Raw genomic sequence first — 26,797 nt, 5'->3', positions numbered from 1 at the left:
ATGAGCAGATCTCACACTTGAATCCCCAAATTCATTGGGCTGGGACTAGTCAAACCCACACCAACACCTCATATGGACAAAATGTTTCAAGTTTCACCCGAGAACCTGGTGATTTAAATGAACAAAACCTACCTGGACCTTTGTTAGGTAAGTGGTACATTTGCTCATGAATGCGGGGTTCAGTTGATGTTGCCACACAATCTGCTACTTGACATTTACAACCCTCACTTTTATTCCTATTAAAGAAAGCAAAATTGGCTAGATTCCTGGGAGAGGGATCACTTACACTTTTTATGGCTGACTGGAACATCCATCAGGTGGCCCCAGAGTGAAAGAATAATATTTGGGAATTTGTATCAACGCTAAAGCCCTCTTGGCATTAAGAACTTGACTTTTTACTGTTGTGTTAGTTCAACCCCACCCCCGCCATCCATCTACCCTAGGAAATCACCGTTTCCTTTTGGGATGTGGGCACTAGCTCTTCATAGACTCAGGGAGGGGGTTGTCTCCGTGGTTTGTTCAGAAGCCCAGCTTCGGGCCACTCCTACCTCATCCACACTTGGAAGCAGCGGAAGAGTGGGGCCAGAGTACAGCTGGATGGGGAAGTGGGAGGGAATGAATGAGGTGAGAGAATTCCTCGCAAGACTGACCCCCATGAGACACTCCCCCCACCCCCCTGCTGGACATCTACCCAGGGGAAGAGTCCTGCTGTTGGGGTGGGATTATCTTGGCTCCCCAGGTGTCGTCAACCATATCGAAAATGCTCTTTCTCGGCACTTACAGCTGCCGTGGTCTTTGAGTATCGTCCAGAGTGACTGACAGTGTACAGCCCAGAAACCGCAGAGTCCGGGGCTGTCCCTCCCTCCTGCAGTGGCTGAGACAAGAGTTACCAGGCTCAAGGGTAAGGCTGGGCTTCAGCAGCCAGGCAGAGCAGGAGCCCTTAATTCTCATGCAAGTTGAGGGGCGCATCAGGAGTGTGTGCAGTGTTCTTATGGAGAGTCCTCGGGAGACAGTGCACACTTGGGGGTCGGGTTTCTGTTGTCACAATGGTGTGGGGGCAGGCTTCACGGCATGTAATGGCCAGGGTCATGGCGGCTTCATCCTGCTCAACGAGTCTTTGCTGGCCGGCCAGGAATCTCATTTGAGTTTTTGAATACCCTAGTCATGGAAGTAAAAGGTTGGCCATGTGAGAAGATGGAGCAGACCAGAGTGCCGGATGGTGTCTCACTGCTTGGCACTGTCTGAGGGATTATCTCAGGGCTTCTTGCTTACACACAGTAATTGTCAGCCTCTCAGTTGAGCCAAAAAAGCCACTAGATTTTAAAGGCTGCCGGCAGAGTCTCCTCTCTTTGGTGTGAGGGGCATGTATTGATGCCAGGGAGAAGCTACTCTCAAAACACTAACGCTCCGGGCATTTTGCTTGTAGGAGCTCCATGGAGCTGGGGAAACTGCCTCCTGATGGTCTGCAGAGGCCAGTCTTGCCCTAACCTGGGCTCCCGGAAAACGGCATTTCAGAGAGCAGGCTGAACAGGTTTAGACTTGACAGGATTTGGAGATTTCCTGGGGTTTCAAGCTTGCTCTTTACTTCCCCGTGTTAGGAGATTGGTAGTAAATCCCAGGTCAAAACCAAACAAAGCTGCTCGGGAACTCTGAGCCAGATCAGCGATGTTATAGGCAGAGCTTGGATATCCGTGAAGTACTGGGGCCATAGCATGAAGGGAAAAGGCTTCCCTCCTACAGTCTGCCCACTGGGCACTGTTCATACTGGAAACTTCCAGAACTCAGCAGCTTATGGAGGAGCTGTAGAACACCTTATCTCTGTGGATGTCAGACCCAGGTGGCACATTCAGGGTTTTCAACCCGAAGCCTCAAAGCAGGTCAGGGACCAGCTTCAGCTGGAAATGTGCAGCAAGTGGTCTATGAGGGAGGTAGGCAGGGTGGATGGGAAAGGACCCTGGATGCTCTCCTCTGAGTTCCCACAAAGCCATTCTCCCCGACCCACTGAGTTATTCCAGTCACATCTCAGCCCGGCTGCATGGTGTTTGTGGTGTGCTCTCTGAAACACCACGGACACCGCAGCGGGGTGGGAGTCTGAGGGTAGGCCGGCTCTTACTACATTCCCACACCAAGAAATCCCTTTGGCCCTCTCTGCCTTCCATATTCATAAGTTCTCCAAGCCCCAGAACGGCCTCCTAGCTGCCTTAGACCAGCATGGAAATGGATTCACATGCTTTGAAAGGGTTCAGGGCCCAAGGAGACGATGGAAACCAGAGGACTGTGCCTGGGTTCCCAGAGGAGAAGTAGGAACACATCTGGAATCGTGCCAGGACCTGGAGACCTGGGACCAGCAGCATGCAGCCAGAGGCTCTTCGTGCCTGAGCCTAAACAAGTACCCTGCCTGCCTGTGCCATGCCATGTGTATATAGTGTACCATGGACACATACATGTTGCCTCAGTGCCGACAGGTGTGTCTACATTCTTTGGGATCAGACTTTGAGAGTGTAGTTAGACAAAAATATCTCACAAAGTTTAGATGCAGAAACTCTCTCTCTCTCTCTCTCTCTCTCTCTCTCTCTCTCTCTCTTTCTGTGTGTGTGTGTGTGTGTGTGTGTGTGTGTGTGTGTGTGTGTGTGTGTGTGTGAGTGTATACACTTGCATGTCAGGGATTTCTCAGAAATCCCATCTGATAATGCTAATGGCCCCTAACGAAAGCAGGAGCCATCCCTGAAAAGCCAATCACTTTCCGACCTTGAGTTTTGTCTTCCTCATTAACAGTGCTCTAAGGAGAATAACGTCCCTTTGGTGGGCCTTTCAGGAGGAAGGGGTGGCACTTTCATTTCTCCTGCAAGGGGAACAACCCACAGCTCAAGGGTCAGTGCAGAGAGGATGGTGGGGGGGGGGAGGCATCCCCCCCTCTCTGTTTCTCATACACAAAACTGTGGATTTGGGTTTGCCTTCCAGAGACCATGGCCCTCTGCCAGCGGCTTAGCCACACTCGCCCCCCCCACCCCACCCCGCTTGCCTCTTAGCCAGCTCACCACGGCTTCCAGGCCACAGACCACAGAGCAGGTAAAGGTTTTGGGATAATGTAGCTGGCTCCTTATTTATCTATTAAGAAAGAGACCCAGAAGAAGACAGAGGCCCAGCCTAAGGGCCAAGGCCCCGGTGACAGAAAGCAACATTGTCTGGCATTTGTTGTGGCACACTCTTGGGGGCATTTTCTTCTCCAGTGACACCTTCCTTCTCTTCTAATTTCAGCCACCCAGCTCTTGCAACAACACCTCCAGATATGAGAATAAAGATGGGATGGGATGCTGAGGTGTGAGAGAGAAGGAGACTCTACAGCCCAAGGAAGCTGTAAGAATCCCGAGCATGCGCGAGGCTTCTTACCGGCAAGTCTTATTATCAGGAACACACTGGAACATGCTGCTATTTCTTGTCAGATCCTTGGCTAACAGATTCAGGAGTCTGGATTTAGCCTTATCCAGAGCCCAGGAAACCAGAGTCCACAATGATGGAGTTGCCAAGCTTTAATTGAGAGAAGTCACCTGTAGCTAATTCCCAGGGCAGAGCCACACTCACTGAGGGTATTTCCATATGAAGCAGACACTGACCAGTGGGCAGGGCCTCCTAGGACAGGTGATGGGTTCTGAGTGTGATGGGAATGAAAATCTAGAAATATCCATGTTGCAGAACGCTTTCCAGGGCCTTCAGAGAGGGCTACCAGAGGACAGGTAGACATAGGTACTCCAGCTTAAGTCAAGAGACCCCAGCGCACTATGCCTGACCTCTGGGCATTGGAAAGCCAGGTTTCATGGAATCCCTAGGCACTGCCTAAGGCAGAGAGTAGGGGACATCTCTGTTTTTCACTCTGCTATATCTTTTCAATTCAAATTTTCCTCTTCCTCTGGGTGCAGGGTCTAGAAATGGTCCAACTTCTAAGGGGGTGCTGCAGCTGAGATTGGTAAATTCCCGCGTGGCTGCTCACATGGCGTCAAGCACAGCCCTGCACCACAGGGCCAGTTGTCCGCAGCACCTTCTCCTTGCTGGACCATTCTCCCTCCTTCTTCTTCCCTACGTCTCTTCCTGGGGTCCACTCCTCCCTGGGGACCACTCCTCTTGTTCCTGGGATAAAGTACACCGACCAACAGAAGCAGCTGAAGGAAGGAAGGAAGGACTTACTTTGGCTCACAGTTCGAGAGCAGAGCCCAGCATGGAGGGAATGCTTAGGGGCAGGAGCTGGAGACAGCTGGCCACATTGTCTTCAGCCAGGAAGGGGAGGGAGCCACAGATGCTGGGGCTCAGGTCTCTTACTCCTTTTTATTAAGTCTTAGACCCCGGTCCCTGGGATGGTGCTACTTACATTCAGGGTGAGTCTTCTTCCTTCAATTAGCCTGATCTATTATTCTGCATGGACATGCCCAGAGGCTAAGAACCAAAGCTGGATAATCCCTCACAGGTGTGCCCAGAGGCTAGCCTCCAAGCCATGCAAGGTCCTGTCAGGTTGAAAATCCATGCTAACCACCACAATCTCTAATAAACATTGTTGGTCAGCCCTCTTTTTGACGAGTGCTTTCCTCCCCCTTCCTCCCAAAGCCTGCCCAACAGGAGCTGTACTTGGGTGGAGCCTTGAATGTGCTCTGCAGGAGGGCACTGCAGGGTGCCGGCAAGACTGTCCCAGCCCGGGTGCTGGTTGCACGGATGTGTTCTATGGGCAAAGCTCAGGAGCTGTACGTTTATGACGCTTTTCTGTACGTGCTGGATTTTCCTAATTGTTTTAGTTAGCAGGCAGCCTGGGAGCTGGGGAGATTGCTCAGTAGTTAGAGCACTTGTTATGGAAGTGTGAGGACCAGAGTTCAGATCTCCGGAAACCCATATAAATGCTAGCTGGATATGGCAGTCTGCCTGTCATTCCAACCTTGGATGGCAGAGGTAGGGGATCCCAGGAGCAAGCTGGCTAGGAAGAGTAACCTTATCAGTGAGCTCTGGGTTTGATTGAGAGACCTTGCCTCAATGAATAAGGTGGATGAGTAATTGAGGATGATTCCTGATGTCCATCGTGGGCCTCGACAAGCATGTACGCACAGGCACATGTGTCCACACACTTGCAAAAACATACCTAACACATGCACACATGAAAATAAAAAAAGCCCCCCATTGTTTCTCAACAACTGAAAGATGCTAATTGCATCCCTCAGCCAATCCCAAGCTTGGGGACATGGGAGGGTAGAGGCCAGGGTTCCCACAGTTGGTCAAAGACATGGAAATACCATGGCTTTGGCTTACGGGCCTCCAACTCGCTGCCTTTGGTCAACAAACCGTCCAGGGCTCAGCATTCCTTCTGGTAGAAACTGGGTTGCCCATCTTCCCTGGAATAGTCATTTGTTGAAGCTTCCAGACCTGAGACTCTGGGGAGGAGGCTGCATGGGAAAGTGGGGTTGGGGGGTAGGGGGGTTGCTGGGTACCGAAGGAGGAAGAGTACTAGAGCCCAGGAGTCAGGGGATCCCACTGGACAGCCTCACTCACATCCTAGCCTCACTCTCACCTTTACTCCTGAGAGAGCACCAGAGATTAGGCCTAAGAGCTAGGATGATTTTCTCTGCCCCTAGGCCACCAAGGATTGAAATGAGTCTCAACACTATGGCCCTGGCTTTTGGTTCAGAAGACACAGAAATAGATATTCAAGGCTTCCTGTCTAGAAGGAACTAACATGGGTCTTCACTGTCATGCCTGACTTGGCTCTAAGTTGGGCTCAGCCTGTCCCAGCCTGACTTCCTCTTGGCTTTGCTTAGCCAGCTCCTCCATCTGAAAGGGCCTCTGTGGCTGAGGCCTGACTGGACTTTCTTGGACAGATTGTATCTCCTTTACTTCTAGAGTGTCTTCCCTGGCCCGCTCCTGCTTTCTGGAATAGTCAAGGTGCAGATAGCATAGTTCACTAACCAGTGTTACTATGTTTCTTTCGCTGTGCAGGGCAATGCCCACCAGCAGATGGGGCCTCACGAATCACTCACAGGACCCTCTGAGACCGTCTGGAGCTGTTATACCTACTGTGCCCACAAGAGATGTCTGGCACCTGTGCTGACAGACCAATTAACCCCAGGCACTCCCCTTTTGGCTTGCTTATACAGAGGGAGTAGAGGAAAGTGCACTCCACCCCAGGAGATAATTTATAACCATGCTGAACATTTGGCTTGACAGGCATCCGTGACCTGGAAGCTTACCCTGTGCTGAGAATTCATAAGCATGTGAATTACTGTCTGGGCTTCTAGATTTAACTAGAGATTTCAAGTTGAACACTAAAGTGTTCTGAACTGAATAGCAGTCCTGCCTCATATTAAGGTCCCATAAAATAAACCTGACTATCCTCAATCAGCCTTAAGGTCCCCCTACTCCCCGCCCTGCCCCCTGCCCTGCCCCACTTTCTCAATAGGTACCTTTTTCTCTGTTGAGTGCAGGGAGGGGATGGCATCATGGATTTTTTTTTTTTAAACCAGGCAAGGCAGGGCTAGAAGACTGATTAAAGAAGTCATGCCTAGACGTGTCATGAAGGGCCCACATCCATTCCTTTCTCTTGAGCACTTACTTGCCTACCTTGCCAGCCCAATGACACATTGTCCCAGGACTCCTGCAGTCCTGACCCTCTGTGCCTTGCCCTTCCCTCAAGCTAGCTGTGCTCTTTATCCGCTCCAGCATTTTCTGACTCCATATCCAGCACTGTTCTCCCATGAGTGTCTCTGGGGCCCAATGCTGGGTGGAGAGAAATGCCAATGGGTTTAGCCACACTGTACATACTCCAGGGCACAGCTGTTTCTGTGCCTTCTCAGACTTCTCAGATCCGTGGGACATGATGGGGGTCACGTGGAGAGACAACATAGAATATGTGTTCAAGACACATGGCCACTGACAGGATGGGTGATTTGAGCTACCCGTTAGCATTCCTCTGCTTCTGCGGGGAAGGGAGCCATGGACACCTGTAGCTTGTGGGCACAGGTCTGCATTCATGGAGTTGGCAAGTGTCTTAGGGTTTTTATTGCTGTGAAGAGACACTATGACCACAGCAACTCTTATAAAGGAAAACATTTAATTGGGGCTGCTTACAGTTGAAGAGGTTCGGTCCCTTATGTTCATGGTGGGAAGTATGGTGGTAAGCAGGCAGATATGGTGCTGGAGAGGGAGCTGAGAGTTCTACATCTGGTTCCACAAATAGCAGGAAGAGACAGTGAGACATAGTTCTTCCAACAAGGCCACACCTACTTCAACAAGGCCACACCTCCTGATAGTTTTCCTCCCTGTGGGCCATTTTCTCTCATTCCCGCCCATTGTCTCTCCTCCCTCTACTTGTTGACCACAGCTCTTCTGTCATGGAGTGAGAGCCAACAGGGGTCCTGGCACATGACAGGCCGATGAAAGAATGAACAGATGTACAGACAGACAACTTCGTTCATAGCTGCTTCCACTGAGGCAGATATGCCCTGTCACCCCTAGAAAGCCACAGGATAGTCACTCGCGTACCCAAACATAAACAGTTCCTGTTCAGGCTGACACAAGCCTTGAACACCCAGGGTCTGAGCTGTGCACTGCTGATGAGCCTGGAGACTCAGAATCCTCCATCTTATCCTCTCCCTTGTGTGCTTATAGTTTGGAGCTTGAGGGCAATTTTCTTAGACTTTAAAAGCAAATCCCCAGGGCAGGTAGCTGCCTGCAAGAGGATTATAGAGAAGGAGAGAGAGAGAGAGAGAGAGAGAGAGAGAGAGAGAGAGAGAGAGAGAGAGAGAGCGAGAGAGCGCGAGCCATGCTGGTTAGGTCGGCACAGGTTGGCGGTCAGCCATGTGCTGGACACAAACAGCTGTATGGCAAAAGGTCAGGGGGTTTGGGGATCTTTAGAGAAAACCGGGGGGAGCCCAAGGAACTAGGAAAAGCACACGTAGATTCTGGCCAGCGTCCAAAAGAAAGAGACAGGAGAAGATGAAGGTCAAGTTCTACCTGTCTGAATCAGGATTCAGAGGTGTGGGTGGACCTAACAAAACCTCATGGTGGCTCTGTAGAGTGTGCAGAACATGGAGATTCTGGGAAGACATTGTCTCATCAAAGGAATAATTAATCCTCTCACCTCTTTGGCATGGCTTATACCCACTTTCTGGAGGGGCAGTCCAGGGTCAGGTGAGTGACAGGATTAACTCTTGTTTTGGGTGCCTTGGAACAGCCTCCACCCAATAGCAGATGTAGCTTGCACTCTCTACACCAGAAGGAAAAATCTTTCCCTTAATGGCTCTCCAATGCTACTGTAACATCCCCCCTCTGAAGAGGTAACCCCCCAAATAATTTAGGAGCCAGTTTGAAATTGCAGAATGGATATTAGCCAGTTTCACCATGAGAGTCTAGAGTCTCCCAAGCATTCATGTACAGGCCAAGGCATAGCAGAACAGAACTAGCCTGCTCACTAGAAGCCCAGGCCACCACCCCCTCTCCTCTCCTGTGCCCAGGTTGTGGGGGGTCAGTGACCCAGGAGGATTCTAGACAATGAAGAAGCACCCTGCATTTTATTAAAGTCAGATTCCCAACTCTGTGTAGTGTAGGGGAAAGTGTGGGGCTGTGGAAAGCTCTGGAAGTCTAGTCTCTTGCCAGAGGAGGCATCCCCTAGGGCTTGATTCCAGGGAGTTCACTGGGCCAACAAATGTCTCTCTTCCTGGTGGCACTGTGTATAGAGAACACCACAGAGTGACTATCAAGGGAACATAAGTCAGTCCACTGCAAAGCAGTCACTTTAATACTCTGTAGCCACATTATAAACCCATTCTCTGCACACCCACTAATAAATGCCTCTGCCCCACATCCCATTTCCTGGTATCTCTAAAGACACCAGGGGGAGGCCAGGGAGTCATGAAAGACGCATAAAAATGCAGTTGTAGATGGGCCTAAAACCCATTTCTTTGAAGCCTAATTGATGGGAAAAGCTTCTGGCCCCAGAGAACTTAAAGACTCATCGTGTGGATATTTGATTAAGCGTCCCCATATCACAGACCACACGCGACCAGAAATCATTATCCAGTAATTGCAAATACATTAATAAAATGATGATGTGGCTTTGCTCAGGACATAAAGAAAAGGAATAAAATAACTCACTCAGATAACTCCACAGCTATGTACTGTGTGCCCCAAGACAGGAGGGAGCCTGCAAGATAGTGAGAAGCTAGGGTTATCTGGTTCTGTGTCTAGCTCTTTCTAGCGTCTGGCTCCTGTCTCCACCGCTCTTGCCAAGGATGGAGGTGTAGCCAGCCAGGCTTCAGAACCACCGTCCAACCCAGGTGTGTGGTACCAGAGGCCTCCAAGGTCCCTCACTGCCCCACAGCACAGGACTAGCAGCCCCCCAACCTTTTGTCACCCACCCCAGGGGGGGCAGTGCACCGCATGCACATAGTGTCTTCAGCCAACACCTCTCTCCTAACTAGTAGTAAGTGGGAAAGAAAAAATCTGTACAGAGACTTGAACATGCCTGCATGTACTTTCTCAGGTCTAGCCCAAGGCTAAGGTCACGGTCCTTAGCTGGGAGCTGGCTTCCTGCTGGATGGCTGAGCCAGCACTCAGGAGCCGCGGCACAGCTGTACAGACACGTGCCCCCTACAGCCCCCTCAAGCACTGCCCTTTTTGTAATCTGGAAGTCCTTCTCAAGTCCCCCTTGAGAGTGCGAGGGTAAGGGGGAGGGGAGGGCAGTGGGGACGGCCGTGGAGATACCACAGGTGGGAAAGGGGCCCTTTACTCTCTCACGCTTGTGTGGAAAGGGAACACACTTGGCTATCAACACTTTTGCGCTAATTTCAGCTCCTATCCCTTTCCTCACCCGCCCCACCCCCAACCTCCAGGGCTCTGTGTCTGGCTTGACCAGGTCCCATCCATACTTAGAGGCCCATATGGATCTACCACTCACAAGCTGTGTGATTTCCGGTTAGTTACTTAGTCTCTCTGAACCTTAGTGTATCCATAAAGCAAGAAAAAAATCCCTGAGTCTTTGCGATGCTGACGGAGCCGCCCCTAGAGTCCTGCTGTCGAACCCTGACCCTGTCGGGACCACAAGCCCAGTTCACTCCTATTACCTGTGTCGCGGGTACCGCCAGGCCCAATGCCTGGTCCGGCTGTGCTGCCAGGTATCCCTGTCTTCCCTGGAACCTCCCTGAAAACTGAGGTGCTTCACTGATGGTTCTGGAAGATGGACAGTGTTCACACAGAGGGGGCTGCACAGGAGTCCCCAAGAGTTCAGAGGCAACGGGTCAGACAGTGGGCAGGGAAGAGAGCTCTGGGGCTGAGAATCTGTGGTACCTCGTTCAGGGAGTGGCAAGCTCGGGTCAAGAGAGTCCACAAGGGTCTCGGGAGGGGAGGACTGTAGATCAGGAGGTAAAGGGTGGAGTCCAGATGGCGGCAGGGCTGGGTGGGAGAGGGGTGAGAATAAAGCCAGTTTGGAATCAAAATGGACAGATCAGGGCTGCCTCCACCAACGCAGGAGGAGCAGAAATCCTGTGTATCTGTGCACACGCAGGATCTTCGTGTTGTGCTCACCCGGTGAGGAGGCAAGCACTGTTTGTAACCCTAAATACGGAGCCCGAGTGTCTCCATGCTTGCAAGGCAATGGGGCCTGCTGAGGGTAGCAGGCCAAGGATGCTACAGGTGAACTGTGGTGAGCAGGGGCCTCTGTGCCTCGTAAAATGCACATGCATACACACATGCACACACCCGTGCCTTGTAACACACACACACACACACACACACACACACACACACACACACACACACTCCAGAAATGTCAGTCTTGCCGAGAAGACAAGTTCAGCCTGAGTAGGCAGGGCAGTGTGCTCTGTAGAAAAGATGGCAATTTTGACTGGTTAATTCTGGAGCCTTGGGACCCAGGCAAGCTGACATTGTGTCCCGGATCCCGCAGACCTCTAACTTCCTTGACCTCTGTCTGACCAGGCTCCTACAGATGGACAGACACCTGGCTGATTTCAGCTCCTGCTGAGTGAGAAATGCCCCCTGGGGATGGTGACACATTTTCAAAGAAAAAAAAAAGCCATCTCTACACTGGAAGTAGGTAATTTGTGAGTGATGAGATGTTCTCCCTCTGCAGATAGAATGGGAGAGAAAAGAAGGCCCGGAGCCCAGGCAGCCAGGCAGAGGAGTCTCACCGTCATCCTATATCTTATATTGCAGTTCATTAGGTGTGACGTTAGGAAGAGCCCCCAGGCCTGTGGCAAACAGTTCAATACAGAGAACTAAATTGCAGTCTTAAAAGTTCTCCTTTTCCTGGAGATTCTAAGAAATTTGGACAAAAGAAAACATAATGACCTCAGGCAGACAAGACTACCTTTATATCGTGTGTGTGTGTGTGTGTGTGTGTGTGTGTGTGTGTGTGTGTGTGTGTATTCTCATGTTCATGTGCCTCAGGAGCTGCCTACTTTGGTTTTTTAAGACAGGGCCACTTACTAGCTTGGAACTTACCACACAGGAAATCAGGAAATGGTGGCTGGCCAGCCCCTAAGGATCCTCCCGTCTCCAAGTCCCCAGGCACTGGATGTACAAGTACAGCCCCCCCCCCCATCCCTGCAACACATGGGTTCTGGGGATGAACTTTGGTTCTTGTACTTGTGAGACAGGGTTTCTTTGTGTAGCTTTTTTTTTTTGTTTTGTTTTGTTTTTGTTTTTTGTTTTTTGTTTTTTGAGACAGAGTTTCTCTGTGTAGCTTTGTGCCTTTCCTGGAACTCACTCTGTAGACCAGACTGGCCTCGAACTCACAAAGATCCGCCTGCCTCTGCCTCTCGAGTGCTGGGATTAAAGGCGTGCGCCACCACCGCCCGGCGGTTCTTGGACTTGCAAGGCAAGCGCTTTACTGACTGACTGAGCCATGTCCCTATCCCTGCCTCCTCTGTTTCTTGGTCTTCTGTGGTCACTCCCCTTTACGTTCCCTGTGTGCATTATGATTGGAGATGTCCATTTGCTTTTCCAACACCCACCAGAGGACTCTGGTTTCTAGGTGCTCATGGATCCTCATTCCCCTTAGCCTTAGAAAACCTGAAGGCCTAGAACTTTCCTTTCTTCTGAGAAGGGACAGACTGAGTGGGCTACCCCTGCTGGCCCGTCACCGGCGAGATGTCTCTTGTCCTGTGTTGGATTGTTATGCATTTTGCTAAGGGCTCAGGTCACCTGTCCTGGAGAAATCCATTTCATTTCAATTAGCAAGCAGTAAAGCAGGGTGCAGGTTTCCTTAGCAACTGTGGAAAAACAGAACCTCTCTGGACCCTTGCTCTGCAATGCCTCTTGGGGCTGCCGGCTGGGCTAACAGAAGGCAGGCCTACCTCATGGGGTCCGATGCTCAGCCTGCATGCAGAGACCTGACAGCTTGTGTCTGGACTCCTGGAAGGCGGGCCCTAGGTCACTGCTCCCTCCCCAGGAACTCTTCATCAATCTCCAAATAGCACATACAACTCAAAGTACCCCTCATTCTTCTGGATTATGAGCGTCTCTAGTCTTCTAAACCCACATGCCTTAAGCTATTTTCTGTTGCTATAACAACATAGCCGAGGCCGGGTACAGTTTTGGAGGCTGAAAGTCCAAGATTGGGCAACTCCATATGTTTGACTGCTGGCGAGGGCCTCCGAGTGGGTGGTGTCACAATGGTGGGAGTATGTCACAAGAGATGGCAAGATGAAACAAGGGGCCAGAGAGTCAGCTGTCAGGCTAACTCTTCTCACAGAGACTTTCTCCTGAGGAATCTAACTGAGGGCTTAAGACAACCACATTAATTCTGGTCAGATGGCTAGGACCCATGACCTAATTACCCGGTATTAAGTTCCTCTTCTTAAAGGACCCCCTGCCTTCCAATTCTGCCATACTGGTGACCAAGCTCATGACCTTCTAGGGGACAAATCCCATCCAAACCACAGCACCACACGTGTTACAAATACAGCATTTGGGAGTAGTGAGAAGATAGTTCACAAGCACAAGACCTGAGTCCAACCCCTGGCACCCATGTGAAAAGCTGGGCGTGGTGGCACATAGAGATAAGAGGAACCCTGGGGCTTGCTGCCCAGGCAGGCTAGTGGGCCCCAGGATCGGAGAAAGACCCTGCCCCCCTCCAAAAAAATGGAGAGCAGTTGAGGAAGACACCCGATATGGACCTCTGACCTCCATATGTAGGTATGCATGGCATCTATTCACACACACACACACACACACACACACACACACACACACACACACACACACTTACATAATTAAAAATATATAAAAATACAGTATTTGGTAAAAACCCCTTTGTCCATTTGAGAGAGGACTCTGACCCTATTCTTGAAATGTGAAATTCTGCACTGGGGCTGTGGTGTGGTACTGCTGCTGGCTCTACTGTGTTCCAGGCAGGGAGAGACATTTTTATCAAAGGCCCAGTGCTGGCTTACTGAGTTTCCGTTTACTCTGCCGGAGCTAATTCTGTATCCAGCAGCCGCTTCAATTCAATCCCTGGACTGTGAATTTCCCCAAGCAACTTCTATTTAGTTAAGGCCAGAATCTCAGTGGGTGGTAATAAATATCAAAGCCTAGGATGACCGAGGGAGGCAAAATAAGAAAACCCAAATCAAATATGATTATTGATCAATCCTGAACTGCCTCAATCATTTCTATGCTAATTTTAAATATATACATACATATTGGCATTTTCATTACATAAATACATTGGCATTTTCAGCTGAGAAAAATATATTGAGCAATTCCACAATGCACTCTTTAGAGAACAGCAAAATAAATAAATATAGCAAAAGGCAGAGTGGAAAACGTGGCGAATTCTTACCAGTCTGAGATAGCCTTTGAGACATCTTCTGATGTTTAATGTATCACCATTTCTGGGAAAGTTTAAAAGGCAAGAACCATGCATACCATAAAAGAAAATGAAACTGGATGGGTGAGATGGCTCTGTGGGTAAAGGTGCCTGCTCCCCCGACTTGTACGCATGTGCCACGGCACAGGTGTGTGCATACAAACACAATAGACAAAGCAGCCCAAGAGAAGCCAAGTTCAAAATTACGTCTTATTGCCAATTGGAAGCCACCCAGTCTCTGATGCTTCTGTTACTTCTGACTGTTACCTACAATATCAACTTTACCTCATTATACCCGGTTACTAAAAGTACTGACTTAACACTCTGTTCATTGATGTGGCGGCCCATCTGTAATTCCAGCCTCCAGGCAGAGGCCAGGGTCTCCAGAGTAACCTGGCTAGGAAGAGCTAGCCATATCGGTGAGCTCTGCATTTGATTGAGAGACCCTGACTCATTGAATGAGGTGAAAGGGAGATTCAGATGGTTCCTGACATCAATCTTGGGTCCCCACACTCAAGCACACACACATGTATACCCACAAATATGCACACATGTACATCCTATGTACATTCGTGTAAATGGAAATGGACTCCCTAGAAGTAAGCAGGCCAGATTAGACGCCGGTGCTGTGGTGCTATGGGAGACAAGTGTGGAGGCTGAGGCATCAGTGTGGCACTCATGCCTTTTCCTCTCAGGGGCCCCCTCATCACCGCACCCAACCTCCTGCCTTTCCCATGCTCCCTCCCTCATTCATTCACTCTAATTTTTAAATACGTGGAATGTGAATCGCCTGGTCTGAGAAGGTGGAAGATGGAATGCATTAGCAGCGGCTAGAGACGGCCATGAATTTTACAAATGGCTTTCTACAAAGTTCTCATTCAAGTTCACAAATCAGGCCCATAACAACCCCCATTCTGCATCTCCGCGGATAGAAATGGCCAGCTTTCCATTTCAGCCAAGGCTATCCGTCCTGGGCCTAATGCTGTTCAAGCAGCATGGAAGGCAAACTGAGCCTTGGTTTCCCAAATGGCCTCCAGCTGCAGAGGAGAGACCCTTGCTTGCCATGTCCTCATTGAAAGGACTGGGGTATTCTTACTGAAGTGCCCCAGGGAGAAACACACATCACTCAGAAGACAGGAATCCACTGCCCCATCTTGTTCAAAGCCATAGTTAGGTGAGTGAGACTGTTTCAAAAAGGGTAACCAGTTGTTTTTTGTTTTTCTTTTTAAGCAAATTATTCCTTCCTCCTTAGTTCTTTCATCACTAAGATGAGGCAAGAGGCTGAGTGTTCCAGCTAGGGTGAGACTGTGGGTGGAGGTGGACACAGAGCATCAAGGTGTCCAATTCTTGGCTCTTGAAACTCAGAGCAGAGACAATTTTCTGAAAACCAAGGCTTTCAATTTGCAGAAGACAGCCTTTTTGAAAAAATAATTTATTTCTAAAGCTCTAAAACCTTGGCTTTTTATAGCAAGAAATGGAACTATGCAGCCTATAAACTTCAGAGTACAAGCTGGGGAGATGGGAGGAACACAGGGACTTCCCTCCCAGGGAAGATAGAGTAACTTGGTGGGAGGGAGGAGGTGGGCAGAGAGACTCTCTGGAAGGGGTCCTGTGGCTGGCCCCTTCTCTTTGGAGGGCATCACTAAGCCCCACGTGAGAGGCGGCTCAGTGGGTAAGGGCACTTGCTGCTGAGTGGGACGTGGCCAGATGCTGCTAAAAGGGTCTTGTGAATGTTTTCAAAAATGGGTGGACATGATGGGCAGACTTGACAGTTTCCCAGCTCAGACTGCAGAGATGAAGGTGCACAGAGGTCCCGAGATAGAGGGGACACACTGGAGATTCCAGGTGGCACAAGCCCGGGAATCTGGCCTTCTGTCCCCAGCAATCTCCTGGCTTCCTCGCCCAGCTGGTTCCTGCTGGATGCTGGCTTCTCTCCTCCCCAGCTTGACTATGCAAGCCCCTTGTGCCCAGGGGTTGGCTTGGTCCCTCCCATGGAGTCTCCAGGGAGTGGCAAGGAGATGGGTGCAGGCAGGGAGTCAGAGGCCACATCTTAGACGTTGGGAGAACCAAGAGTGTGAGCACCAGTCTTGCCTGCTGACCTTGTAACTCATGCTGTTCTCAGGCTGACTCCATATCCTCCCTATCGAGTCTTGGTTACAGAGAGCTGCTTCCCTCCACAGGGTAGGCAGACCCTCAAGGATGCTTGTCAGTGTCTGTGCATATGCATGTGTGTGTGTGTGTGTGTGTGTGTGTGTGTGTGTGTGTGTGTGTGTGTGTGTGTGAGAGAGAGAGAGAGAGAGAGAGAGAGAGAGAGAGAGAGAGAGAGAGAGAGAGAGAGAGATACGGGACAGGACCTGTCACTGCCTGCAGGCTGGGGACTCCCATCCTGCCCTGGGAGGCTCTTCTTGCTGCTGACTGGCTCTGGGAAGTCCTATGGTCTGTAGTAGTCTTTGGTTGCATGGCACGCTGAGCTCCTGAGATGGATTTGAGCAGTGCCAAGCCAATGTGTAGTTTCTGTGTTCAAACTGAGTGTCATTCTAATAAGGTAGGAATAGGGCACTCTTCTAGCTTGTTTTCTGTTTACGTGATAAAATGATCATGCCAAACTAGACCGGGAAGAGCCCTCAAGGCCTCAACCCTATGTAGAGAAGTATAGGCAACTGAGGAAGGCTAGAGACAGGAGAGATGATCTTCCCCAGGGGACGAGCACGCAATTGGATGTCCAGTAGCAAATAGTCATTCCTGAAAACATACACACAAGTAACATTATATGGACTCAACAAGTTCTATTCAGGAATATATATGTATACACATATACATGTATGCATGTAACACCAATTAGAGAGAAAAGAAGCCATGAGTTTGAACGCCATCAGGGAGGGGTATATGAAAGGCTTTGGAGGGAGGAAAAGGAAGGGAGAGACTTAGTGATTAAATTACCAGTTTTTTAAAGGCCCATTCTGCGTCTTGTATGCCTAGTGTAATTTTCTCAGTCCTTCTCGCTCCCCCATGCTGTAACCTCAGACGTGCCTGCTCCCTGCTTTGATAAACTCACTAACTTTGCTTCGCTTGCCTCACCCTGAAATAAGTTCTTTTTTGCATCATAGTCTAGGAACCTGCTCTGCCTGGATGGGGGTCCCTAAGCAGGAAGGGACCTCCTCAAGGCTGCTGGTGGCAGTGCTGTGCCATGTCCCTTCACCATTGCTGACACAGAGAAGTGAGAGTTTGGGGCATATCCCATGACCCACTGAGCTTAGATTAGTAGGTGGAGTCCATGAGCACCTCTGGAAGGAAGCATCTGGAGAGGAAGAAATGTGTCATGGAGAGCTTTGGTGGCAGGGCCAGTCCCAGGAGCCCAGCCACTTCCTACAGAGAGACGCCTAATCAGAGGGGGTCAGGTTGAACACCCCTGCAACCTATGTCCTCAGGTGGGGCCAGGTACCAAAAAGACAGATGGGGAATCCTGCTGATGAATAAGCAGCAGCTGCAGGGGTGTCTCAAGATGAGACATTCACAGAGAAGGATTGGGGGTGGGCACCATGGTTGGAGGTGTGGCTGCTTTGCATGCCTGCCTCCTGCCCAAGTCCATCCAGGGCTGTCATCTCCTTTCAAACTTCAGGTCAGTGTGGCACAGCAGGACCAGGCTCAGAGTCTACCAGGTCCTTGAAGCATGAGTACAGGGATGGGACACATAGGAACCCATGGGCAGGGACCTGTAAATGGCTAGCCAGAATGGCCATGTGACCTCTCTGGCAAATGAGAGAGGAAAGAGAGAATGTTTGACATCAGTATCATAACCTTAGGCCAGGGCAAGAGCAGTGGCTTGCGGAGTTTTAATTTTGTTTCCCTCAGTTACATCCTCGATGCCTCATCATGTTAAGATTTCTCTGTTGATTGTCTGTTTCTTTCGGACTCCAAATGCTCTCCCCCTTCATCCCCATCCCTCTAATTCAGAGTGAGGTCCCTCAGTGCCATGCACTGATGTGATATTCCCATCACCAGTGACTGGGACCCTGACAGGCAGCAGCAAGCCAGAGGCACGGGTTGTCTGGGAGTCAGGGGAAGGGCGTCAGAAGTCTTTAGCCATGATTGTCCATTTTGCACAATGTTGTTTAGACGGCTCTGAGTTCAGTGAAGGCTTGGAGTTCTCATACTGTTCTAAGCTGAAATGATTCTTTTTTGAACTCTGCCTTCCCAAATAATACAGCCACAAGTGCTACCTTTTCCCCACACTTTCAGGGCCTCCTCATTGCAAAGGTGCTCCCAGGGCCTGCACAGCCTAGGATGCTGGAATGGAAAGTCTTGGTTGTCAACTTCACCAGATCTGTAATCAACTAAAATGCAAGCTTCTGGGCCCTCCTCTGAGGGATTTCCTCAGCTAGATGGTTTGAAGAGGAAGGCCCACTCTTAAGTGTGGGTGGCACCTTCTGATGGCAACCTAGACAAAGGGACGTAAGAGAAGGAGACTCTTTTTTTGGCTGCTTTTCTTCACTCTTGCTGGCATGTCCATTTATGCCCACAGACAGCCCAAGAGAGAAGTGTGTTGTCAGTAGAGACCGAGGGACAGAGCCATCTAAGCCCTGTGACATGAGATGTGGAGTTATAGGGTTTAGAGTTTGCCTTGCTGGTTTGGGTCTTGCTTTGGTATTTCCTCACTATGCTTCCTTTCCTTCCTCTTGGAATGGTGATGTGTATCCTGTGCCACTGTAAGTTGGAAGCATGTAATTTACTTTTTGATTTTTACAGGGGTTCACAGTTAAGAGATTGCCTTGATCGCAGACGAGACTTGGAGTTCTAAATTGTGTTGAGACTGAGAAAGACTATAGGGACTTTTGAAGTTGGACTAAACGCATTGGCCAGGAACTGATGGGGCCTGGGAATAGAATATGGTGGTTTGAATGAGAATGCCCCCATAGGCTCATGTGTTTGAATTCTTGACCTTCAGTTGATGGAACACTTTGTGTAGAATCAGGAGGTGTGGCCTTGTTGGAGGAGGTGTGTCACTGGGGGTGGGCTTTGAGGTTTCAAAAGTCCAAGCCACTCCCAGTCAGCTCCTTTTCTCTCGGCCTTGTAGTGTTGTCTCAAGATGCAAGATCTCAGCTACTGCTCTAACATCACGCCTGCCTGCCTGCTTGTGCTGTGTACCCACCATGATGGTCACAGACTCACCCTCTGAAGCTGTAAGACCCCAGTAAAGTCTTTCTTCTATAAGTTGTCTTGGTCATGGTGTTTTGTCTGCACACACATATATTTAATTTTTTTATATGTTTGTGTGTACATATAACTATCAAAGGAGACTAATGCCTCACCCTCAGCACCATCTAAAGCCTTCTTTAACAGTGAATTAGAAGGAACCTTAATTCAAAGTTAACTTCAGGCTCCGACCTTAACACAGAAAATGTGTTATGATCCCAATGATCATTTCACAGAATCTGTATCTGAAAATATTCTTGCTTCAAATCTCAAGTTAAAAAGCATAAATATTGCGATTAGTGTCTCTCGGGTTTGCTTTTCGGTCAATAATCCATATGTGTGTATTTCTGTAATAACCCGGCTCTCATGATTTGTGAACTGCCTTGGAGTTGACTAAGTTTGCTTGCCTGGAGGGGGAACGGAGGCAAGGCAATACAATTCCCGAGGCAAAGATCCAAGTGATGTGATTACAGTTGCAGGGAAACAAGAGATGGTGCACTTAAAAAGCAGAATTATCTTTACATCATCTAATCATGCCCAAGGAAAAAAGAAAAATAAGATCAGGGAGGAGATGATGTCTTTGATATCCACTTTAATTTCAGGTAGTTAAGAGCAGCAATGCATCACCCTCCAAAACTCCTAAATAAGGTTCCAGAGTAAAGGAGGCAGCCTCCATCTCTCCTGAGACGGCACCCCCCTCTTCTCTGTCAATTCTTCCAATTATCGCTGCAATGGATGCTCCCTGGCACACGAGTTTAATTGCCCTCTTATCTTGCACTGTGATGATTTCTTTTTTCCTAAGGCAAAACTTGGGGGAATTAAATCATTGAGAATAAAACTGTTCAATAACAATAACACAATTGAGTATAGACCTTTTTCTTCCCTTGGCGTTTATACACCTCAAAGTTCTCCTCTGACTAAGAAACCAATTTAGAAAGAAGTTAACTGACTGAGCATAAGAACACTGAATTAACTTTCCCTGAGTCCTTGCATCTGGAGAACGAGTCTGAATCCTGACTCCTGACCTCTGATGGCACCAAGAAACTTGCTGAGGAGGTGGGATATTCCTACTCCATGGCATTGGCATTTTTTTCCCCTAGAATTTTCCTAGAACTGTTTTTGTAATGGGATGAAATCTAGCCTGGGAGTGGAAGCCTCTTACCTGTGTGTGTCATTTTAGGGTTTTGAGTTTTGAGGTTGATGAAATAAATGTGTGCTTGTGTCTGTGTGTGTATATGTAGGGGCCAGGGGACAAGCTCAGCTGGGTTTGATTGTCTATGTTTTTTAAGACAGGGTCTCTCACTGACCTGGGTCTCCACAATTAGGCTCAAGTGGCAGCTAGTCCCAGGGATCGGCCTGCCTCTGTTCCCCAGTGCTATGATGGAGAGCATACACCATTATGCCTGGCTTTTTTTTTTTTTTTTAAGTCTGGGCTCTGGAGATTGCACTCAGGTCCTCATCCTTGTGAGACAAGCACATTTCCAATGGAGCCATCTTCCCAGCCCAGTGAAGGAATTCCTGATGGCTATCTGCCCCCCTCATGGCACATCAGGCTGTTTCTCTTGTGTGTGGCTCATGTAGGAAGGTAGCTGGCAGGCTCCCGGCAGGCTGTCCGTCTCTGCCTGGCTCACATTCCCGTTTTCCAGCAGCTGTCTTCACCTTCTCCATGTTCCTTTCTTGTCTCTGCCCAAGAATCGACAGGGCTCCCTGCAGTGACTAACAGGGACTTCTTGGCCAGGACTCACAGGTGCCTCCTTCAGGGTTCTCTGCTCTTGGTTTTTATAGGTATTCATTTGAACACCTTTCTGCAAAACTGAGTTGAGGCAATTGCGATCTGGTAGCCACAAGGAAATTCACAGAGCTGCCAGTTAAGCACCTCCTTCTAAAACAGTGGGCAAGAACTCACGGCAGGTTTTCTACAAAGTTCCAGAATGTTTTCAGTAGCCACAAGGACTGACTGCTATTAATATTGAGATGGCAAAACCAGGCGTGCTGGACTTTCTGAATGACATAGGCCACGCCTTCACATCAGCAAATTGTCTTATGAGCCCATTGTTTGAAAGCTGTGTGAAAACATCAACAGCCACTGAAGCCGGAACCTCCTCTACTTAGACATGAACACACAGTCCTTTCAGAATGGCTAAATATCCTCAGAATTTCCCTGGTTTATGAAACCAAGGGAAGAATATGTGTTGCTTTGTTCAGAACTTTATCAAAAGTTGCTTACCATTATCGTGTTGCCCATGGTAACACAGCAGGTGGCCCATGAGCTGCCAGTTCAGTGCACCTGTTATCGTCTATGCTTGCAGAAGCTGCATCCATAGAGGCACTGAGCTCCGTCATTAGGAATTCTCCTGTGGGTTTGCATCAGGACCTATGTGTCGGACAGCAGCAGTCTCTTACGCTACTGACTGCTTTCTTTGTGTTCCTCACAAAAGTATCAATGAACAGACCCTATTTGGAAACGATCCATGGAAGTCTGTGCTATCACTTCAGGGCCATGGAGGGGGCATTGCATTTGTTCTAAAAAAAAAAAAAAAAAAAAAAAAAGGATACTATATCGCGAAAGAGTTCAGAACTCATGCTTGGAGATCTGGCTGTGTTTCCAGTCATGGCTCCCCAAAAGATGTTAAGGAAGGGGCTCCATTTGTCCATTTGTGTACTAGCTAACTAGTTGTAGTTAACCTAACACCCCATGGCACTGAACAGCTTCTAGATTATTCTATGGAGTTTACTGACCATGCATTCAGGGTTTTGCCAATAGGTCAAGGGCTGAGGTGTCTGATCTTCAAGCATAATAGGACAGCTAAAATCTGAAAATACTGCCCTTCCAGAAAGGGCGCAAAAGACACAAGGAAGGTGTGTAAGGGGCAGTCGTTCTGTACAGGTATTCCCCTGCCTCCGCGCCTTTCTTTTTTCTCAGCAGCTTTCTCGTAGGTCTAGCAGCTTTACAGTTTAAAGCCGTTATCTCCTACTTTTATTTTAGCATCACTAATTCCCATGCTTTTTAACCTGGCCCCCCTTTTTAATACTCAATCCCAACAGTCATTCAGTTTTTACTCGCCTTTTTCTATTTTATCTCACGTTTAATGTCTGGGATTTAAAATTCTCGTCTTCTAATTCCTTCTCTCCTGTTTCCTGTCGCTGTCAGCTCTTTAAACCTATCACTTTAAACCTCATCTTTTTTATTGATTCTCTCTGGTCCAATGTGCTCCTGATTCATTTCCATTTGGGGCTTGGGGTCTGCGGTATCATTTTTCAAAGAAGAGAATTACCTTCCTTTATCCCTTCTCTTTCTAAGTAATCTGGGTATTCCACAGAGAAACAAACAAACCAGGCGTCAAGCGACTTCCTGGTTCAGCCTGTGGTGGCGAGGGGTGGGGGACAGGTGCCTTAGTTTCCATAGGTGGGATGTGACGCGGAGCAGGGGTCCTGTCCTGCTTCTCTTCAGAGACTCACAAGGCCCAGGGAACACCCAGCAGCCACCTTCAATCCTGCTTTCCTCTGCTAGCCCCGGAAATTCTCACCCTCAGTTTCCCGTTTTCTACCTGTCCTGCCCCTCCACACCTTCTCTGACTTGGCTAGTTCCAGGGAGCTTTTTCTGACCCTGCATCTCACAGTGCCCAGGCAGCCCCTCGGATCCTTGTTCTTCATATTCGGTAACCTTGAATCTCACCTCCTGCACTCTCTTTTCTCTCCTTGTTGAGATAGGCTCTCATGGAGGCTAGGCTGGCCTAGAGCTCCTGACCTTCCTGCCTCTGTCTCTCTAGGGCTGGTGCTATAGAGTGGTGATAATCTCTGAAGTCAAGTTCTTCGGGAGGCAAGGGGTGGATGAGGTGTGAGCGAAGCCTGTTCTCAAGGGCTGGAACCTCAGAGGGTCACTGAGTATGTTTCTATTGGTCGTCAAACCCTCTAGTCAAGAGGACATTAGCTGTGCTGTGCAGGGGCCTGTATATACGCTGGCCCTAAGTTAAGGCCCATCTGTCCAACTTGAGGTCCCCTGCAGGGCTTACACCATTAGCAGACATGGGAAACTGGGTGGTTATGAGGCTGGTGTCTAAATGAATCCTGAAGGAGATGGTCCATTTTTTTTTAGCCCTTAATTGAATCTGTGGCAGTAAATCTTTGAGTCTTCTCTTAGCATTTAGAATTTCAATTTACTCCATGGATTTTTGTGTTCAACCCCCAGTGAAAATGAGCATTTGTGCCGAAAAGCTTTTAATCAACCCTTCTCAAAATGTCAGTCCCCTTATCTCCAAAGCCTGCCGCAATCTCAGGGCCTATGGCTTTAAAAAGAACTCCCATGTACCGTCTCCCCCTCCCAGCTGCTGGTGTACTTTATCATGGCTTAATCAGAGTCATTTTTGACATTCATCCCTCTCTTCATCTCCTTAGATTTCTTTTTAAGGTGAGTTTTCCACTTCAAATCCTGCTCTGCAGATCCATTAAGATTCTCTGTAGCCATTGCCCACAGATGAAGACCTGTGTGGTGAACTCTCTCTGAGCACGTAGGTTAATTGTCCAGTCTTTAATTAAATCATTTTCCTTTCACGTTGTTTGCGGAGCTCCATGGTAAATTAAGCTGTAAACCTGTCCTTGTTTTGTGAGAATTGAGTTTTACATGCTCTTGCTTACTTTTTCTTCCAAAGACTGGCCATGGCAGAAGCTAATTTCTTTTTCATTTTTATCTATCTATCTATCTATCTATCTATCTATCTATCTATCTATCTGTCTGTCTGTCTGTCTGTCTGTCTGTCTGTCTGTCTATCTATCTATCTATCTATCTATCTATCTATCTATCTATCTATCTATCTATGCCAGGCATGCACCCTACCTGTGAGCTATATTCCCTGCCCCCTCCTTTTTTATAGTTTTTAACCTTTAAGACAGGGTCTTAGTAAATTGCTCAGGCTAACCCTGAACTGAAGTCTCTCACTGAACTTTGAGCCAGGCGGCTGAGCAGCGAGTCCCAGCCCCCGTGACCCTCTCCTTCTGCCCCCATTGCAGGGCAGGGTGGCAGGCAAGCACACGAGCGCACCTGAACTCAGGTCAGCAGGCTTGCACAGAAGGCGTTTCTGCCTACTGGGCCCTCTCTCTAACCAGGCCTTGGCTTTCTATCCACCTGCCTCAGCTTCATAGGTACCTGGGATTAGAGGCCTGCTCTGCCAGATCTGAGCAAAAGGTAATTTCTAGAAAAACAAAAACAAAATTCTTAGGAGAAAAAGAACATAAACTATCTGGAAAGAAAGAAATAAAAACATTTAGATTTTAATGGCAAATATTTACTTAGCAATGATCTATTGGGCCTCCCGAAGCACTCCTAACAGGGACGGCAAACACAAGGCAGGGCCTCCTGCTGTCCTGGGAGCAGCCACCAGGGGGCAGGAGACTGCCCCCCACCTGCTGATCTGCTAATCAGCATCCCTGCTGCTCTGACCCCCTGTTCCACCGGGCAGCCCTGCTCTGGCCATCGATTTCTCCCCAAGCCTTGGATTTGGAGGGGCCTAATCAGCGGTGTGGTCTTCAACCCTTGCTTCTTGATTTGTCAGGAGAGTGAGTTATCTGAGCTGCTGGTCTCTGTGATTTGTAGGTGGGAGAACTCGGCTGTACTGCTGTGACCTTTTCAATATTCTGTTATTAGAGGGGCTGGCCATTTCAACTTCCTCCTGAACAGAGTGTCTTCAGCGTGTGCTGAAGAGGAAGAATGGCCAGTTAATCAGAGCGCCGAATGCTAAAAAGGTTGCCATGGGGTGGGTGCTAACATTCACCATCTGCCTCGGCATCCCACAGGCTGCAAGGCTCCTAACCTTCCATCGGACCCAATAAAGCAGTGGATTTAGTGCTCAGGTCCTCTTCCCAGCCATGTCACTGTTGGGTAACAGGCAACCCAAATGACTCACGATGGCCTGCCAGGTCCCATGCCCTCAGGTTCCTTCCCAGCCCCTCATCTCCTGTTAACTTTAGCATCACTCTGAGGCTTCTTCAGCCATAGTGGCCTTCGTATGCCGCCTTGAACTTACGGCTCCTTCCAGGCCTGGGGCCTTTGCACAGGCTAAGCTTTGACTAGACTTTCTTTCTCCAGATGCTGGCCTGGCTGCCTTTCCGTCAACATGCCATCTCCCATGCTTCCCTCCTCCTGCAAACACCACTCTGTTTACTTTTCTCTCCTTCCGATGTCGGGGGGGGGGGGGGGGGGAACATATGCAGATGTGGGAGGCCAGAGGTCGAGGCCAGTGGTTTTCCTTGATTGATCTCTACCTTATTTTTTGAGGCAGTGACCTGGAGCTAACTGGCCAGCGAACCCCAGGAATTCTCCTATCTCAGTTTACCGGTGTTGGTGTTACAGGCACACACCACCACACTTGGCTTTTCCTGGCGCGTGGGCCGCAAGCCCTCTGCTGACCGCCGTCTCCCCAGCCCTCTTGTGTGCAGCCTTGTGGTGTCCTCCAGCCTTGTCTCACCCTCATTGCCTCACCATCTTCGCTCATATGCACGCCGAGGGCAGAGAAAGGGCTGCGGGTGGACAGGGTCTGCTCTCTTTGTCCCCAGGGCCTGCAGCAGTCACAAGACCATCGCGGGTCCTCGGTGAATGTGTGCCCACGAAGTGAAAGGGACAGCGCAGTCATCTGGAAAAGGACACCCTAACTTGGGCTCTTATCTGGTCACAGAGAACTTCCTTCTTCCCGTTGCCCAGGTCCCTCTTGTGACCCTCTTCTTGGTGGCCCTATTGCACATGCTAAGGTGACAGACGCCAGGTGAAACCCAGCATCTAGAACCCAGACTCACTGCAGTGATTCAAAGTACTAGCAAATGGCTCAGCTAGAATTTTCTTACACACGTTGTAGGGTGCTAAGTTACAACAATGCCGCCATCTCCGGGATCCAAGTTTCGAGCCCAGGTCTGCTTAGAAACTTTGCCCTAGCTGGGCATTGGGTGTATGTCCCCACAGGTGGAGTGAAGACGAGTCCACAGCTCTCTCTGGTGACGTGAAGGGTTGCAGGTGCCATCTCGGGAACTGTGTGGAAGGTTCGGTACAGAATGTCTGCCTGCTGTCCCAAGGCACACAAGGAAACAGCCACATGGCATGAGTCAGTTTTCAAGGAATCTTTGAAAAGCATCCTGGGAAATTTTAAGTTTTCATTCCGTTCCAGCCAGAGCCTGGGTTTTGAGGATGTTCTGGGAAAGCCGTTTCATCACCACAGAGTGCAGTGTTGTTCCGTGAGTACCTCCGACCCAGGTCTCAGTCTGCAGTGTGAAAGGCCATTTTGAACAGCTGCTCTGAGACCATGTTTCCTCGCCCTCGCTCTCCCGCACCTCGAGGATGAAAGACGTTCAGAAGTGCATGGAGGCAGCGGTCCCCGCCCGCCCGCCCGCCGCTGTGGGGTTTTCTGCTGCCACCACACCAGGAGTTCAGAATCAAAGATCAGAAATAGAGAAAAGGAAACGAACGGTTACAGTTTTAAAGAGTCTGCCAGCTCTGATCCTTGGGAGAGAACAAGTCAAACAATCCCACAGGTGACAGGGGTGTACCTGAATAGGAACCAAACACAATTTCACAGTCCTTTCCGCTGGCCAGCTGAAATGCCGCCTCCTGTGCTGCGTTATGGAGAAACCCAAACCTATCAAGACGCTACTGTCTAAGAACCGAAGGAGCCGTCATCCTGTGTGCTTCCCCCTCTCTGGAGGCCATTGGCTTCGTCTCAGCAGGGATTTGATGCTCTGGCCCTGGCTCCTTGGAGGGGACTGTTA

General features: G+C 49.3%; 1 protein-coding gene across 2 annotated transcripts in view; it reads right to left on the bottom strand.

The window, feature by feature from the left end:
* Window positions 1-26,797, bottom strand: part of Fstl4 (follistatin like 4) — a 423,065-nt gene that overhangs the window by 136,325 nt on the left and 259,943 nt on the right. Inside the window, exon 1 of one of the 2 annotated variants that reach the window (XM_076578356.1) lies at window positions 782-985. The exons of the other annotated variant lie outside the window; for it this stretch is intronic. The gene's annotated coding sequence lies outside the window, so the exon portion shown is untranslated. Of the gene's footprint in view, window positions 1-781; window positions 986-26,797 lie in introns of those variants that run through there. 2 annotated transcript variants of the gene reach the window in all.

This window comes from Peromyscus maniculatus, chromosome 8 (assembly GCF_049852395.1).
Source record: "Peromyscus maniculatus bairdii isolate BWxNUB_F1_BW_parent chromosome 8, HU_Pman_BW_mat_3.1, whole genome shotgun sequence".
NCBI lineage: Eukaryota > Metazoa > Chordata > Mammalia > Rodentia > Cricetidae > Peromyscus > Peromyscus maniculatus.
The sequence above is the reverse complement of the archived record's forward strand: the minus strand, read 5'-3'. Positions and strand labels throughout refer to the sequence as shown.